The 14,307-nt window shown below is 46.5% G+C and overlaps 1 long non-coding RNA gene across 2 annotated transcripts in view; it reads left to right on the top strand.

Moving 5' to 3' along the window:
* Positions 1-13,786, top strand: part of LOC119972719 — a 28,878-nt gene extending 15,092 nt beyond the window's left edge. For both annotated transcript variants that reach the window (XR_005462139.1, XR_005462138.1), the window contains exon 3: positions 13,406-13,786. This is a non-coding gene — a long non-coding RNA (uncharacterized LOC119972719). The remainder of the gene's footprint in view (positions 1-13,405) is intronic.
* Positions 13,787-14,307: the final 521 nt, after the last annotated feature.

Genomic DNA, 14,307 nt, shown 5'->3' with positions numbered 1-14,307 from the left:
CTATAGGTTATGGCTGTAAAGTGGCTGCTTCAATGGTGGCCACACCATCTCCTCCACTGAGATGATGACATGCAGCCATGACTACCCTTCTGACAGTTAGTTATTTCTGTATTTGCTTGTGTGCCACCTCCTCTAGCAAGAGACAGAGAGGTGTGACAGTGAGCATGGCAAAATATATTTGGGTGATGTGCCTATCAATGTTCAATAGCTGGCAATGTGTGTAAGCTGTGGGAGGTGATTGTATGGCCTGGAGCAGTGCTCAGCCTCAGAGGATGAAGCAAAGCTATGGCTATGAGGTATGAGTTCTGTTTTACAGGGATTGTTGATGGGTGAGTGAAAGGAGGTCAGTAAATTGAACAGTGCCTGTGGCTATTGCTTCATTTTTTGTATTAGTTTATGGGTGTGGCTCTGGTAAGGCCAGCATTTATTGCGCATCTCTAATTTCCGTCAAGAAGGCGGTAGGGAGATGCCTTTGTGAATTGCTGCAGTCCACATCATGTAGGCATATCTACAGTACTGTAAGGGAAGGAGTTCCATGGATCTTGACCCAGTGACAATAAAGGAACAATAATATAATTCTGAGTCACTGCCATGCTTGAGTTGGAGTGGAATTTGGTGATGCCCTTGTGCGTCTAGGTGACATAAGCCATGCACATGGAATGGGTGCTACAAAATAAGCCTTGGCAAATTGCTGCAGTGCATATTCTAGACGGTACACACTGCAGCGACAGTATGCTAATGGTAGAGAAAGTGAATAATAGAATCATATAATCCCTACAGTGCAGAATGAGACTGTTAGGCCCATCAAGTCTGCACTGACTCTCTGAAATAGCACCCTACCTAGGTCCACTCCCCACAACCCAACCTAACCTTTTTGGATACTAAAGGAAAGTTTAGCATGTCCAATCCACCTGACCTGCACATCTCTGGACTGTAATATGAAACTGGAGCACTTGGAGGAAACATACACAGGCACGGAGAGAAGGTGCAAACTCCACACAATTAACAAGGGGAGGCGGTGGTATAGTGATATTGTCACTGGACTACCAATCCAGAGACGCAGGGTAATTGCTCTAGGGACTGAATTTGAATCCCACCGTGGCAGACGGTGAAATTTGAATTCAGTAAAAATCTTGCATTAGAAGTGTAATGGTGACCATGAAACCATCGTCAATTGTTGTAATGTCGATTGTTTACTAATGCCCTTTAAGGAAGGAAATCTGCCATCCCTACCTGGTCTGGCCTACATGTGACTCCAGATCCACAGAAATGTGGTTGACTCGTTAAAAAGAAAATGTCACTCCATTTGAGGGCAATTAGGGACATGCCTGGACACCCACATCCCATGAAAGAATGAGGACTAATGTTTGAGGTGGTAGATGGGTGCCAAACAACCCTAAATGGGTTGATCTTCTCAAGTGTTGTTGGAGATGTACACATCCAGGCAGGTGGAGTGTATTGTGCCTTGTGAGTGGTGGCTCGGCTTTGAACAATCATGAGGTGAGTTACTTGCTGCAGAGTACACATCCTTTGGCTTGATTTTATAGTCATATATTTATTAATTTGTTAATTAATTTATCAAGTTGCTGGCCAATGTTACTCCCCACGATGGTGAGAGATTCAATGATTATAATGTTGTTGAACATCAAGGGGAGGTGGTTAGGCTCCCTCTTGTGTCATTGCCTGGTATCAACTGTGTGAATGTTACGACTGATCAAACCAAGCCTGAATGTTATCCAGGTCTTGTTGTTTGCAAGCACAAATAATTGTGTTATCTGAAGAGTCGCAAATGAAACTGAACATAGTGCAACCATCAGAGAGTATCCCCACTTCTGACCTATGATGAAGAAAAGGTCAATGATGCAGCAATTGAAGATGAGATGGTTGGCCTAGGATACTGCCCTGAGGAATTCCTGCAATAATGTTCTAGTGCTGAAATCATTGGCCTCAAATAACCACAATCATTTGCATTTGCACTAGGTAGGACTCCAATTAGTGGAGCGTTTTTCGACGGATTCCCATCAAATTCAACTTTATTAGGTCTCCTTGATGCCACACTCGGATATCAAGGGCAGTCACCCTCACCTCACCTCTGGAATCAGGCTTTATTGTCAAGCATTCGACAAAGGCTGTAATGAGGTCTGAAGCTCAAACTGAGCACTGGTGAGCAGGTTATCGATGAGTTAATGCCGTTTAATAGCACTGTTAATGGCACTTTCCATCACTTTGCCGGTGACTGAGAATATTCCCACACTGGTTTTTGGGCCTTATCCATTTCTTTAGTAATTCAGATTTCTCAGCAGCTAAGTCCCTATTTCTTCTTTGAAATTAAGCATTCTGCCTTGGTATAGCCATCTCACCTATACGCAAGTGCAAAGAATTGTGCTCTACACCCACTTCCTCAGAATGTGCAATAGAACCTCGAGTCTATTGCTGTTCTATTTAATAACAATATTAACGGCCACCACTGTGTTGAATACAAGGTACAGCACACCTATCCACTTGGTTGGAAAAGGGTTTCAATTACACCATTCTAGGAGCACTTTCAATCTCTCATTTATAGGAGCATATCTTTAAATCCAAATCCTGAAATCATAGGGGTGCATTCCCCTGCCCAATTACTGGATTACTTCCAATATCTCCAGTATCTCCATATTCCAACTCTTGATGAAAGGAGAACATCCAATCCTTTTACTATAGGACCACATCCAAGCACAACTTTACATAAGCACATCCAATATCGGAGCACATCCAACCTCTTGATTGGAGGAACACAACCAAACACACTATTATGAGAGTACATCAGATCTCTTGATTCACAATCCTTACAGTCCAGAAGGAGACCATTCGGCCCATTGGGTCTGCACCGATCCTTCGAAAGACCACACTACCTACGCCCAATCCCACGCCCTATTCCTGTAACCCCACCCTAAGGGACAATCCACCTAACCTGCACATCTTTGGACTGTGGGAGGAAATCAGAGCACTCTGAAGAAACCCACACAGACACAGGGAGAATGTGTAACTTCCACACAGACAGTCACCCGAGGTCGGAATCAAACCCGGGCTCCTGGCCCTGTGAGGCAACAGTGTTACCACTGTAGCACCGTGATGCCATTGATTATAGGAGCATAACCAATCCTCCATTACAGCACCACATCCAACCACTTGATCATCGAGCACATCATTATAGGAATCTGTCCAGTAACTTCATTATAGCAGCATGTCCAGTTCCTTGATTACATAAGCACATCCAATCACGCAATTCTAGAGTCATATCTGAACCCCGTGTTATAGGAACACATCAATTGCACAATTACAGGAACACCTTCACTTTTTTCCTTATGGTAGCACATCCACCATGTTGATGATTGGGCGGCACCCAATTCCTGCCTTATAGGGGTATCTCCAACCCATGCATTAGAACAACCAGGGCCGGTGCTAGGAATTGCGGGCCCAATTAGAAAAGTGATGGCGGGGCCCCTACTCTACAAAAGTAAAAATTTATGTATGTTTATATTTCGTGTAGTATGCTCGTCTTTAACCAAAAAAAAACATTAAATGCTTGATATACTAAAATTTTGAAACTTACTTACCCGGGCGGAAGGATTTGGCGGCGCTGGGCTGAAGGATTTGTCGACGGTAATGCGGTGCATTCCCCAAAAGTAAAAACTACCCTATAGTTCCTCTTAGAATACAGAAAAGGCTTCAAACGGTAACTCTGTCGCCGCTGGCGCGGGGCCCCCTTAAGGTGCGGGGCCCAATTTGATGAAATTGGTCAAATAGGCTTAAAACCGGCCCTGGGAACAACACATCCAATTCCTTGATTAATGAGACACAAAGTATCCATTATTTATAGGAGCAGAACCAATCCTTCCAATACAGAACCACATTCAATCCCTTGATGTAACAGGTGCAACCAACCCCTCGATTATAGAAGCACATCCAATTGCACCATTTTAGTGGCATATCCAATGTCTTGTTCATAAGAGTACTTCCAATTCCTTTATTATAGAAACCAAACCAACCTTTCCATTTTTGGAGTACATCCAATCTTTTGATTAGAGTAGCACCTGCAATCCCTTGATTATAAGAACATACATTCAATCTCTCCAATTGAGCAACATGTCCTTCCTTATAGATTAAAGATTCCTTGATTTCAGGAACATATCCAACTTTTCCAAAAATGGAGTCAGTCCAATGCCTACATTAGAATCGCACATCCAGTCTGTTGATTATAGGAACACATCAAATGTCTTCATTACAGGAGACCAGCTAATCACTTGATTATAGGAGCACATTCAGTCCATTGATTACAGAAACATGTCCAATCCCTTGTTGGATGCAGAACATTCAACTCATTAATTATAGAAAAATGTCCAATGGCACCATTATAGCAAACAGATCAGTGTGCACACAGAGTGGAGATTATCTGCTAAATGGAGTGTCTTGCTGAGCATAGTGGCTACGGGAATGTAGTGTGTGGCAAGGAAACGCCAAGTGTTTACAACCAATGGTCATAGAGAGATCTTTATTTATATCACATGTCAATCAGCTTTTAAGCAAACAGATGGGAGAGAAGAGACCCACAATCTCTGTGCAACATGGAATCTCCAGCTTGCTCCGTAACACCTGGATAATCACATGTGCAGGAAGCACCTCCACTTGCTCAAACACAAGCTCAGGATTTTGGAACTTCAGGAGCAGCTGGATTCACTGTAGCACATACAAGCAGTTGAGCATTTCTTGGAGCACAGGAGGACAACCCACAGTTACTGACAATAGTAGGGAAGTGAATATCCACTGCTGGGTAGGAGGAATCTGGATTGTAGAATCCTCCAGGAGTTTCAAAACCGGTTTTCAGCATTCAATACCAGCGAGGGTAATGGTTACATGTGGGCTTACATTCTAGAATACATCCAAAATACTGTGGGGCAAATAACTGCACAGTGACGCACAGTAATGTGTAGAAGGCCAAAGGGAATTCAATAGTCAAGGAACAGACAGACAATTTTGCACAGCCGACATGAGTTCTACATGGTGAAGAATATCATTGACAGAGTGCAGAATATTTTAAAGGTGGGGAGGGGAATAGCCAGCAGTCCATGTGGGAACCAGTGACATAGGAAGGAAAAGAGTTTGGTCCTACTGTCCGAGTTTCAGGAAGTAGAGAGGAAAATATAAACAGGAACTCAGAGATAGCAATCCCTGAATTACTGCCAGTGCTACAAACCAGTGAGGATAGAAAGACATGGTTGAAAAAAATGACACCAGCAGGAGAATTTGAAATTCCTCTGCATGGGAACCAGTTCTGGGGCAGGAGGGACCTGTTCAAGGTGCACAGGTTGCTCCTCAACAGAGATGGCACCAATGTTCTTATGGGAGTGGTCTAATTTGTAACGGGCAGGGTGTTGGCACCAAGATGAAGTGTTCGAGAGTTGAAGCAAGTACACAGGGGATTAGGAGAGTCACACAGCATTAGAGTAAAGAATAAATCAGAAATAGGTAGGATCAGACAGGGGTCAACTGTGAGACAGTTCACAATGAGCCTGGAGTTTTACATAAACATATGTAGCATAGTGAATAAGGTTAGTGAGCGCAGACATGGGACTATTATATGGTGACAAGAACACAGACATGACCACAAGAAGGGGAGAATTTGGAACTTCATATGCAAAGTTACAAGATAGTCAAGAAAAGCAGGAAGAAAATGAGGGTTTAATGGCAGTATTTATTGAATAAACTCTTAGAGCACAGTGATATAGTTGAGGGGTCAAAGATAGAGCTTATTTAATTAGAAGTAAGGAACATTTGAGGAGTTATTGTGCTGCTGGGCATATATTTTAAGCCATCAAATAGTGAGAAGGAGATAGAGGAGCATATTTGCAAGTAAATTACAGAAGCATACTAAAACTATAGAGTAGTGAGAATAATTATCCTAAAATAGACTGGGATAATAACAGCGTGAAGGGTAAAGTGCAGGAAGAATTCATGAAATGTACAAGAAAATTGTCTTGATCAGTGTATTTCCCTTTTAACAAGAAAGGAAGCAGAGCTGAATCTATTCTGGAGAATGAAATGGGGCAAGTGGAGAATGATTCAGTGGGAGGGCATTTAAGGAATAAAGATCATGGGTGGGATTCTCCGACCCCCCGCCGGATTGGAGAATCGGTGGGGGGGGGGGGGCGGCATGAATCCCGCCCCCACCGGCCGCCGAATTCTCCGCGCCCGAGAATTGGTGGGGGCGGGAATCGCGCCGCGCCGGTCAGCGGCTGCTCGCAGCGGACCCCCCGCCGATTCTCTGACCCGCAATGGGCCAAAGTCCCGCTCGTTCTATTCAGGTCCCGCTGGCGTAAATTAGAATTGGCCCCTTATCGGCGGGAGCTGGCGGTGCGGACAGGCACCGGGGTCCTGGGGGGGGGGGGGGGGTGGCGCAGGGCGATCTGGCCCCGGGGGGTGCCCCACGGTGGCCTGGGCCCCAATCGGGGCCCACAGATCTGCGGGCGGGCCTGTGCCGTGGGGGCACTCTTTTCCCACGCGCCGGCCCTGTAAGCCTACGCAATGGCCAGCGTGAAGGTGATCCCCCCTGCGCATATGCGGGGATGACGTCAGCAGCCACTGACGCTCCCGCGCAAGCGCGGACCCGCGCCAGCCAGCAGAGTCCCTTCGACCCCGGCTGGCGCAGCGCCAAAGGTCTTTCATGCTGACCGGCAGGGCGGAAACCACTCCAGAGCCGGCCTAGCCCCTGAAGCTGCGGAGGAAAAGTGAAACAGCTCACCCTCGCTATAGCCATCGAAACCTGCGTACTGCATGAGCACGCTACTAATCGGTACTCGCACATTCAAGCGGCAGAGACGGCGCGGCAAGGTCCCCATATGCAGAGCGGGTGCAGGCCGTAAAACAGTCTGGATGAGGGCAGCCATTTTGCGTGCTTTTCCCGGGCTCCTGCGTATGCGCGCAACGACCGAGGGGACGGCGAGGCCGAAGACCGAACTGCGCAGGTGCGCACATCGTACGACCACATCACGCATGCACGGTGGCGCACGGAGCGTTCTGACGTCACAACGTGCAACAACTGTGGTTCCTCCCACTTAAATCGGCAATGTCCCGCGGAATCTCGACGCTGTCTCCAGTGTGGCAAGTTTGGACACTACGCAGCCCTGTGCAGGTCTGCTCAAACACCTGCCTCCCGTCGCTCCCACCAGCAGCGCAGGAATGTCCGGTTCATTCAACAACCAGTTACAGATTCCGAATCCTACATGGTTCCGGACCCTGATACCGAGGATCTCAAATCCCCATTCCGGGTGGGCATCATCACCAAGCATACGATGCTTCCCAAAAAAAAGGCCAAGCCCTTACCAGTGATAAGCATTGATCCGGACAACGAGTAGTGTTCCACCCTTACGGTCAACAAATCTCGCATCCGATTCAGTCTGGACAGCGGCGCTTCATCCAACCTCATCTCGCAGTCTGACCTGGACAGCCTCCACGTCAAGCCGACCATCCTTCCATCCGCCTGCCAGCTTCTCAACTACAATGGCAATGCCATTGCTGCCAGTGGCTCATGCCAGCTTGTGGTGTTACACCGTTGCTTAAAGGCCCTACGCTTCGAAATTGTAGGGTCGACCAAAGTTTCTCTGCTCGGTGTTCAGGCGTGCAAGATCCTGAATCTCGTCCAAAGGCTTCACTCCATGTCACCCGCTGAGGCATCAGTCCCGCCAGACGCAGACATTCAGACACAACTGAAGGACATCACTGCTCAATACCATACACGTACAAAATTCTTTTAAAACCAAATGCCACGCCTGTGGTTCATGCACCCCGCCGGGTGCCGGCGCCCCTTAAGGACCGCCTCAAGCTGCAGGTGCAGGACCTCCATGACTAGGGCGTCATTTCTAAGGTAACGGAACCCACCGACTGGGTCAGCTCCATGGTGTGTGTTAAGAAACCATCAAGGGAACTCGAGCCCAAAGATTTGAACCGTAACATCATGAGGGAACACTACCCTATCCCAAAGCGCGAAGAGCTCATCTGCAAGATGGCTGACGCCAAATTTTTCACAAAGTTGGACGCCTCCAAAGGGTTCTGGCAGATACAACTTGATGCATCCAGTCGGTAGCTCTGCACCTTTAACATCCCATTTGGCCGGTATTGTTACAACCGGATGCCGTTTGGCATCATCTCCGCCTCGGAGGTGTTCCACCGAATAATGGAGAAAATGATGGAGGGCATCGAGGGGGTGCGGGTATATGTAGACAACATCATTGTCTGGTCCACCACTCCGCAGGAACACATTGATCGACTCCAACGCGTGTTCCAAAGAATCTATGAGCATGGCCTCCGCCTCAACAGAGCCAAATGCTCCTTTGGTCAAACAGAAATAAAGTTCCTCGGCGACCACATATCACAGTTTGGTGTGCAGCCGGATGCAGACAAGGTGTCGGCGATCAATGCCATGAAGACACCGGAGGACAAGAAGGCGGTCCTCCGCTTCCTGGGGACGGTCAACTTCCTCTGGAAGTTTATCCCCAACCTCGCATCTCACACCACAGCTCTCCACAATCTTGTGAAGAAAACCACCGATTTTCAGTGGCTCCCCGCTCACGAGCAAGAGTGGCGTGAACTCAGGGCGAAACTCACCAAGGCCCCGGTATTGGCATTCTTCGACCCTGCCAGGGAGATAAAGGAGGGATTGAATTTAAGAGCTGTGAGGTGATGATGCAGCTGTACAAAACCTTGGTCAGGCCACATTTGGAGTACTGTGTGCAGTTCTGGTCACCTCATTTTAGGAAGGATGTGGAAGCTTTGGAAAAGGTGCAAAGGACATTTACCATGATGTTACCTGGAATGGAGAGTAGGTCTTACGAGGAAAGGTTGAGGGTGCTAGGCCTTTTCTCATTGGAACGGAGAAGGATGAGGGGTGACTTGATAGAGGTTCATAAGATGATCGGGGAATAGATCGAGTAGACAGTCAGAGTTCCCGGGTGGAACAAACCATTACAAGGGGACATAAATTTAAGATATAGGGGGGATGTCAGAGGTAGGTTCTTTACCCAGAGAGTAGTGGGGGCATGGAACGCACTGCCTGTGGAAGTAGTTGAGTCGGAAACTTTAGGGACCTTCAAGCGGATATTGGATAGGTGCATGGATTAGGGTAGAATAATGGAGTGTAGATTAATTTGTTCTTAAGGGCAGCATGGCAGCATTGTGGATAGCACAATTGCTTCACAGCTCCAGGGTCCCAGGTTCGATTCCGACTTGGGTCACTGTCTGTGTGGAGTCTGCACATCCTCCCCGTGTGTGCGTGGGTTTCCTCCGGGTACTCCGGTTTCCTCCCACAGTCCAAAGATGTGCAGGTTGGGTAGATTGGCCATGATAAATTGCCCTTAGTGTCCAAAATTCTATGATCTATGATTAACCTAGGACAAAAGTTTGGCACAACATCGTGGGCCGAAGGGCCTGTTCTGTGCTGTATTTCTCTATCTCTATCTCGACTGATGCGAGCCAGTCTGGCTTTGGAGCAGTGCTCCTCCAACGCGACGACTCCTCCTCATGGACTCTAGTCGCATACGCATTGCGCGCAATGACGAGTGAGACGAGTTGTCTCACTCTAAAATGCAGATTTTGACAACACTGATCCTGCCCACAATGGGCAGGGTTCATATCACAACATCTTACGAGAACCCGTTAGATCTCACGAGGCGTGGCGAGCCGGGTAGATCCTGAAAGAGGGATCTCCCGGCATTTACCGGACGCGCTGCGCCCCTTTCGGGTGCAATGCAGTCAGACTGTAGATCGCACCTTAAATGTAAAAATAGTTACTCGGCGGAGGACTAACCTCAGTGAGTTTAAAAGCGATGTAGCTCAGGTGGGTTGGAAGCCAAAAATTGGTGGGCAAAACAGTAATTGAACAAAAAAGGTTTTCCAAGAAGATATGGTTTAGCTAAAGGCTAGACACATTTCCTGACCATAGAAGATGACATCAGAGAAGTCCAAATTGTCCATCCATTCCTGCTACTTCTCTGCAAGAGCAACTGAGCTGGTTGCTTTTTTCCCCACAGCCCAACAATTTATTTCTCTTTAGCAACAATTGAATTTGCCTCCACCACGCCATCAGGGAATGGGTTTCAAATCCTAACCACTCGCTGCCGGAAAAAACCTTCCCCTCGTGTCCTTGTTGGTTCATTTTGACAATCACCCTAAGTTGGTGCCCTCAAGTTTTTTAAAAAATCTTTTTATTCTTCTCATTTTCAACATTTTCATCAATAAACCACCAAAGAAAAAACAAACAAAAACAAATACAGTAACAATGCCGCATCCGCAAATGAAAATGTTGAAAATGAGAAGAATAAAAAGACTTTTTTAAAAACTTGAGGGCACCAACTTAGGGTGATTGTATACTGAGCCCCCCGCTCAGTATACAGACCAAAAGATCCACCCGTACATTGCAGGTTAGAAAACCCACTAATTAACAATCTGTAAACAGTCCAACCAAAGACAACAATACCCTCAACCCCCACCCCCCCTTCCCCCCTCCCTAATATTCAATGGCAACCAATTCTTGGAAGTGTATAATAAACATGAATTGTGAGACCCTCCTTCATCCACTTCAGCTGGGACTTCACCTTCCCGAGAGTCAAAGAAATTCAAGTAGGTACCCCCCCCCCCCCCCCCCCCCCCCACGCCAAGCCGTGTCACAGGATGGAGAAGCTGACCTCCAAACCAATAGGCCCCAATCAATGAGGCAAAGGCTAACATCTGCCCACCCGAGCCGGTCCAACCCCAGAAAAAGGCTTCTAGGGGTCCTGGTTCCCAGTCGACGAACACTACCCCTGAAGTGACCGTGAAACACCTCCCTCCAACAAACCCCTCACATTCCACGTAACTATCCTAACCCGGGGTCTCTCACACCCCGCTCCCCTCCTATCCACCATCTTCATAACTCCAGGCCCTGCCCACTGGGCTTGGCCTGCCCCATTCCATTGTTACCATTGAGCTCCTCTCCCCCTCCCAGAATCCTCCCATCCACATCCTCTTGAAAATACCTCACCCAGTATCGGACCCCTCCCCCAACCCTCCTGGGCCCATCGAAATCTGTTCTACCAGGCTCTGATGGCTGCAGCCCCTACCACCACCACACTCCCGTTCACTGGCCAGCTTGAGCTAGCCAGTGTGGAGTCCCCTGCCCAGGCTTCCCTCCCCCCTACCCCTTACCCAGTCCCAGGAAAACAAATAAACCCCCTTCAAAACACAACTCCAGTGTAAACACACAAACCCCAAAGAACCATCATTGCAAAAGAAAATCCCAACTCTTACCTTGTCCAAATAGGCAACGTCAACTCATTTAGCACGTATATCAACATGCAGTGAAAAATAGAGCTACATACACTCCTACACACCCCCTACCCTCAGTCCAAGACCAATCCATCTAGAAACAACCATCTGTTTTACACCCCTCTCATTCCCTTTGTGTTTGTCTGTCGTGTGTGTGTGCGCATATTTATATATATATAGAGAGAGAGAGAGAGAGCGAGAGAGAGAGAGAGAGAGAAGGTGGAATGAGTTAAAGTGGTGTAAGAGTCCTTCCCCTTTGTTCATTTTTATTCCCTTATTTCCCCTTTCTTTTATATTTGCTATTAACAATTTGATCCATGGACGAGTAATGGACCTGTGACTTTAATGCAGCCTGTATCTTTAACTCAAGTAGAAACAATGGCCTGCATCTTTAAATCAAGAAGGAATAATCCAGAAGGCATTAGTGATGACTCACTTTGATGGACTAGACTGGTAGCCAATGAATTGTCTCAAACTCTGCTCTCTGTCCTGTGGCCAGTGGTGATTGGTTTTGGTCCCACTGACATATTTCTCAGTGTTAGTTTTACTTTGGTTCTGAAACCTAGATGAAGGAATTCTAACTCTCTCTCAAAGATCTGATTAATTTTTTCGAGAAATTCAGTGTAAGAGCTCTCTTTCCAAAAAAGCTAATGTGAAGCAGAGACCAGAATCTGGTAACTCTCTCTAAGAACAGGCTGATGTGAAGCCAGAGGCTTCTGCTGGAAAAGCTGTGAGTAAGATATACTGCTGGGCTGCAAAGAGGTTAATTATTTGCTGTATTCCAGAGACTACAATCCACAATCAAATACTATGAAGGAAATGGACTAAAGGATTTATCATCTGAAGCAAGGACTCTTATCCTTTCACCTTAATCCTTATTATTTTTCCATCTTTTCCCTCTTCTGTGTCTGTCTTTCTTACGTGCGTGGGTAGAGAGTGCAGCAGTTAAAAGGGAGTTAGGTATTAGCTCAACATTAAGCAGTTGTGTTTGTGTTTACTGTATATTTCATTTTCTTCTGATTATAAATAAACAGTAATTGTGTTTCAACTTACAAACTTGGTGACTGTAATTATCGGGTAACTAACGGCCAAATCTTTTAATCAGAATTATTGGTTAATTCACTTTTTAAAATAGAATTTATAGTGCAGAAGGAGGCCATTTGGCCCATCGATTCTGCACCGGCTCTTGGAAAGAGCACCCTACCCAAGCACATATCTCCACCCTATCTCCATTACCCAGTAACCCCACCCAACACTAAGGGCAGATTTGGAAACTAAGGGCAATTTAGCATGGCCAATCCACCTAACCCGCATATCTTTGGACTGTGGGAGGAAACCGGAGCACCCGGAGGAAACCCACGAACACATGGGGAGAACGAGCAGACTCCGCACAGGCAGTGACCCAAGCCAGGAATCGAACCTGGGACCCTGGAGCTGTAAAGCAATTGTGCTAACCACAATGCTACCGGTTGCCAAACTACAAAGTACCATCATTGCAAAAGAAAATCCCAACTCTTACCTTGTTCAAATAGGCAACGTCAACTTGTGTTGTGCCTCCGGGGCATGTGGGGCTGGAATTGACCGCACACTTGCCCAGGGTGGCTAACCGTGGAGAGTAGGAATTAGATCATAGTTAACCAGTTTTATTTCCTGCATATTTAATTATAGCTTTGTTATTAATACAAAAGTAATTATGTTTAAATGTATAAACCTGGTGACTGTAATTAATGGGCAGCCAAGGGCCAAAGACCTCAGGTATTTTTCTAAGAATTATTTGTTAATTCAATTGTGTTGCGACTCTGGGTAGCCCCGGGTGTTGTAACAGTTTTTATATATATATATATATATAAATGCACTCTCTTATTTCGTTTTCACTTCCCTTTTCAGCTTTCTATATTCAGCCTTGTTCTCACTTGTATTATTAGCCTGACATCTGTCATCTACTTTTCTGCTTCCTCTTACTTTCTATTTCATTCATCGCCCAGGGAGCTCTGGCTTTGGTTTCCCTGACGTTTCTCCTCATAGGAATGTACCTAAGCTGTACCTGAACCAACCCATTGTTTTATTACAGCAGAGACCTCCTCATGTTCAACTGAATGAGAAATGGGCAGAAGTACATTAAATCGCTTTCGGTTCTGGGGTCTTGAGATCCTTGTCGACATGAGAGCTAAGTGGCGGAAGAAGCGTATGCACAGGCTGAAGAGTAAAAGACGAAAGGTGAGGCAGAGGTCGAGGTGAACAACTGTTGAAGATGCAGTACTGACCAGGCTTTGATGAATCTTACTTGGCAAATGGACACTGACGCTTCTGTTTATACATCTTTTTCTAAGACCCAACGATATAGAGACACCGTGGGTGCTGGTCATGAGAAGATCTGTACATTGATCTGTTCTAGTACTGTGCCTTCATGTACAGTTGTTGTGAAATAAAATGGGAAAACTGAAAAAAAAAGTACATTAAATCGTAATATCAACTAGGTATAGTGTAGCCATCTGGGATGGCCACTTCCAGAATACAAAATGGATGTTTTCAAAGACTATAGGGAAACATGGACCATGCTAAGAAAGCAGGCAGGCACAGAGGCTGTATGCGTATTGAGAAGGCAAATCCCAGACGAGACTGAAACTGTAGGTCAATTAACATATTGATGGCCCATCTCCGGGAACAAAGGAATAACATTAAAGTAACCGATACTATTGCAGACACCCCGGTGCCAGAAAGACACAAACAAAGCAAGGCCAACGGCCACCAAAGACACGCCCAGCCATCAGGGCACCCACCCCTTTATTGGTCGGGATCAATACCAGTGACCAAGATATGGCCCAATTAATTGGGGCCAAGTTCAAGGCCTGCCCAAAAGCGCGTAAAGCCCCCTTTGGGTATAAGAAGCCCCCGAGAGAGAATCGCTCTCTTGGACTCGGTTCTCCAAGCGGAGAGACCCGTCCACCAGCTGCACCAGAAGCAAGTAAGTCC

Source organism: Scyliorhinus canicula, chromosome 10, assembly GCF_902713615.1.
Source record: "Scyliorhinus canicula chromosome 10, sScyCan1.1, whole genome shotgun sequence".
NCBI classification, from domain to species: domain Eukaryota; kingdom Metazoa; phylum Chordata; class Chondrichthyes; order Carcharhiniformes; family Scyliorhinidae; genus Scyliorhinus; species Scyliorhinus canicula.
Note: the sequence above shows the minus strand (reverse complement) of the source record. Positions and strands in the feature narration are given on the sequence as shown.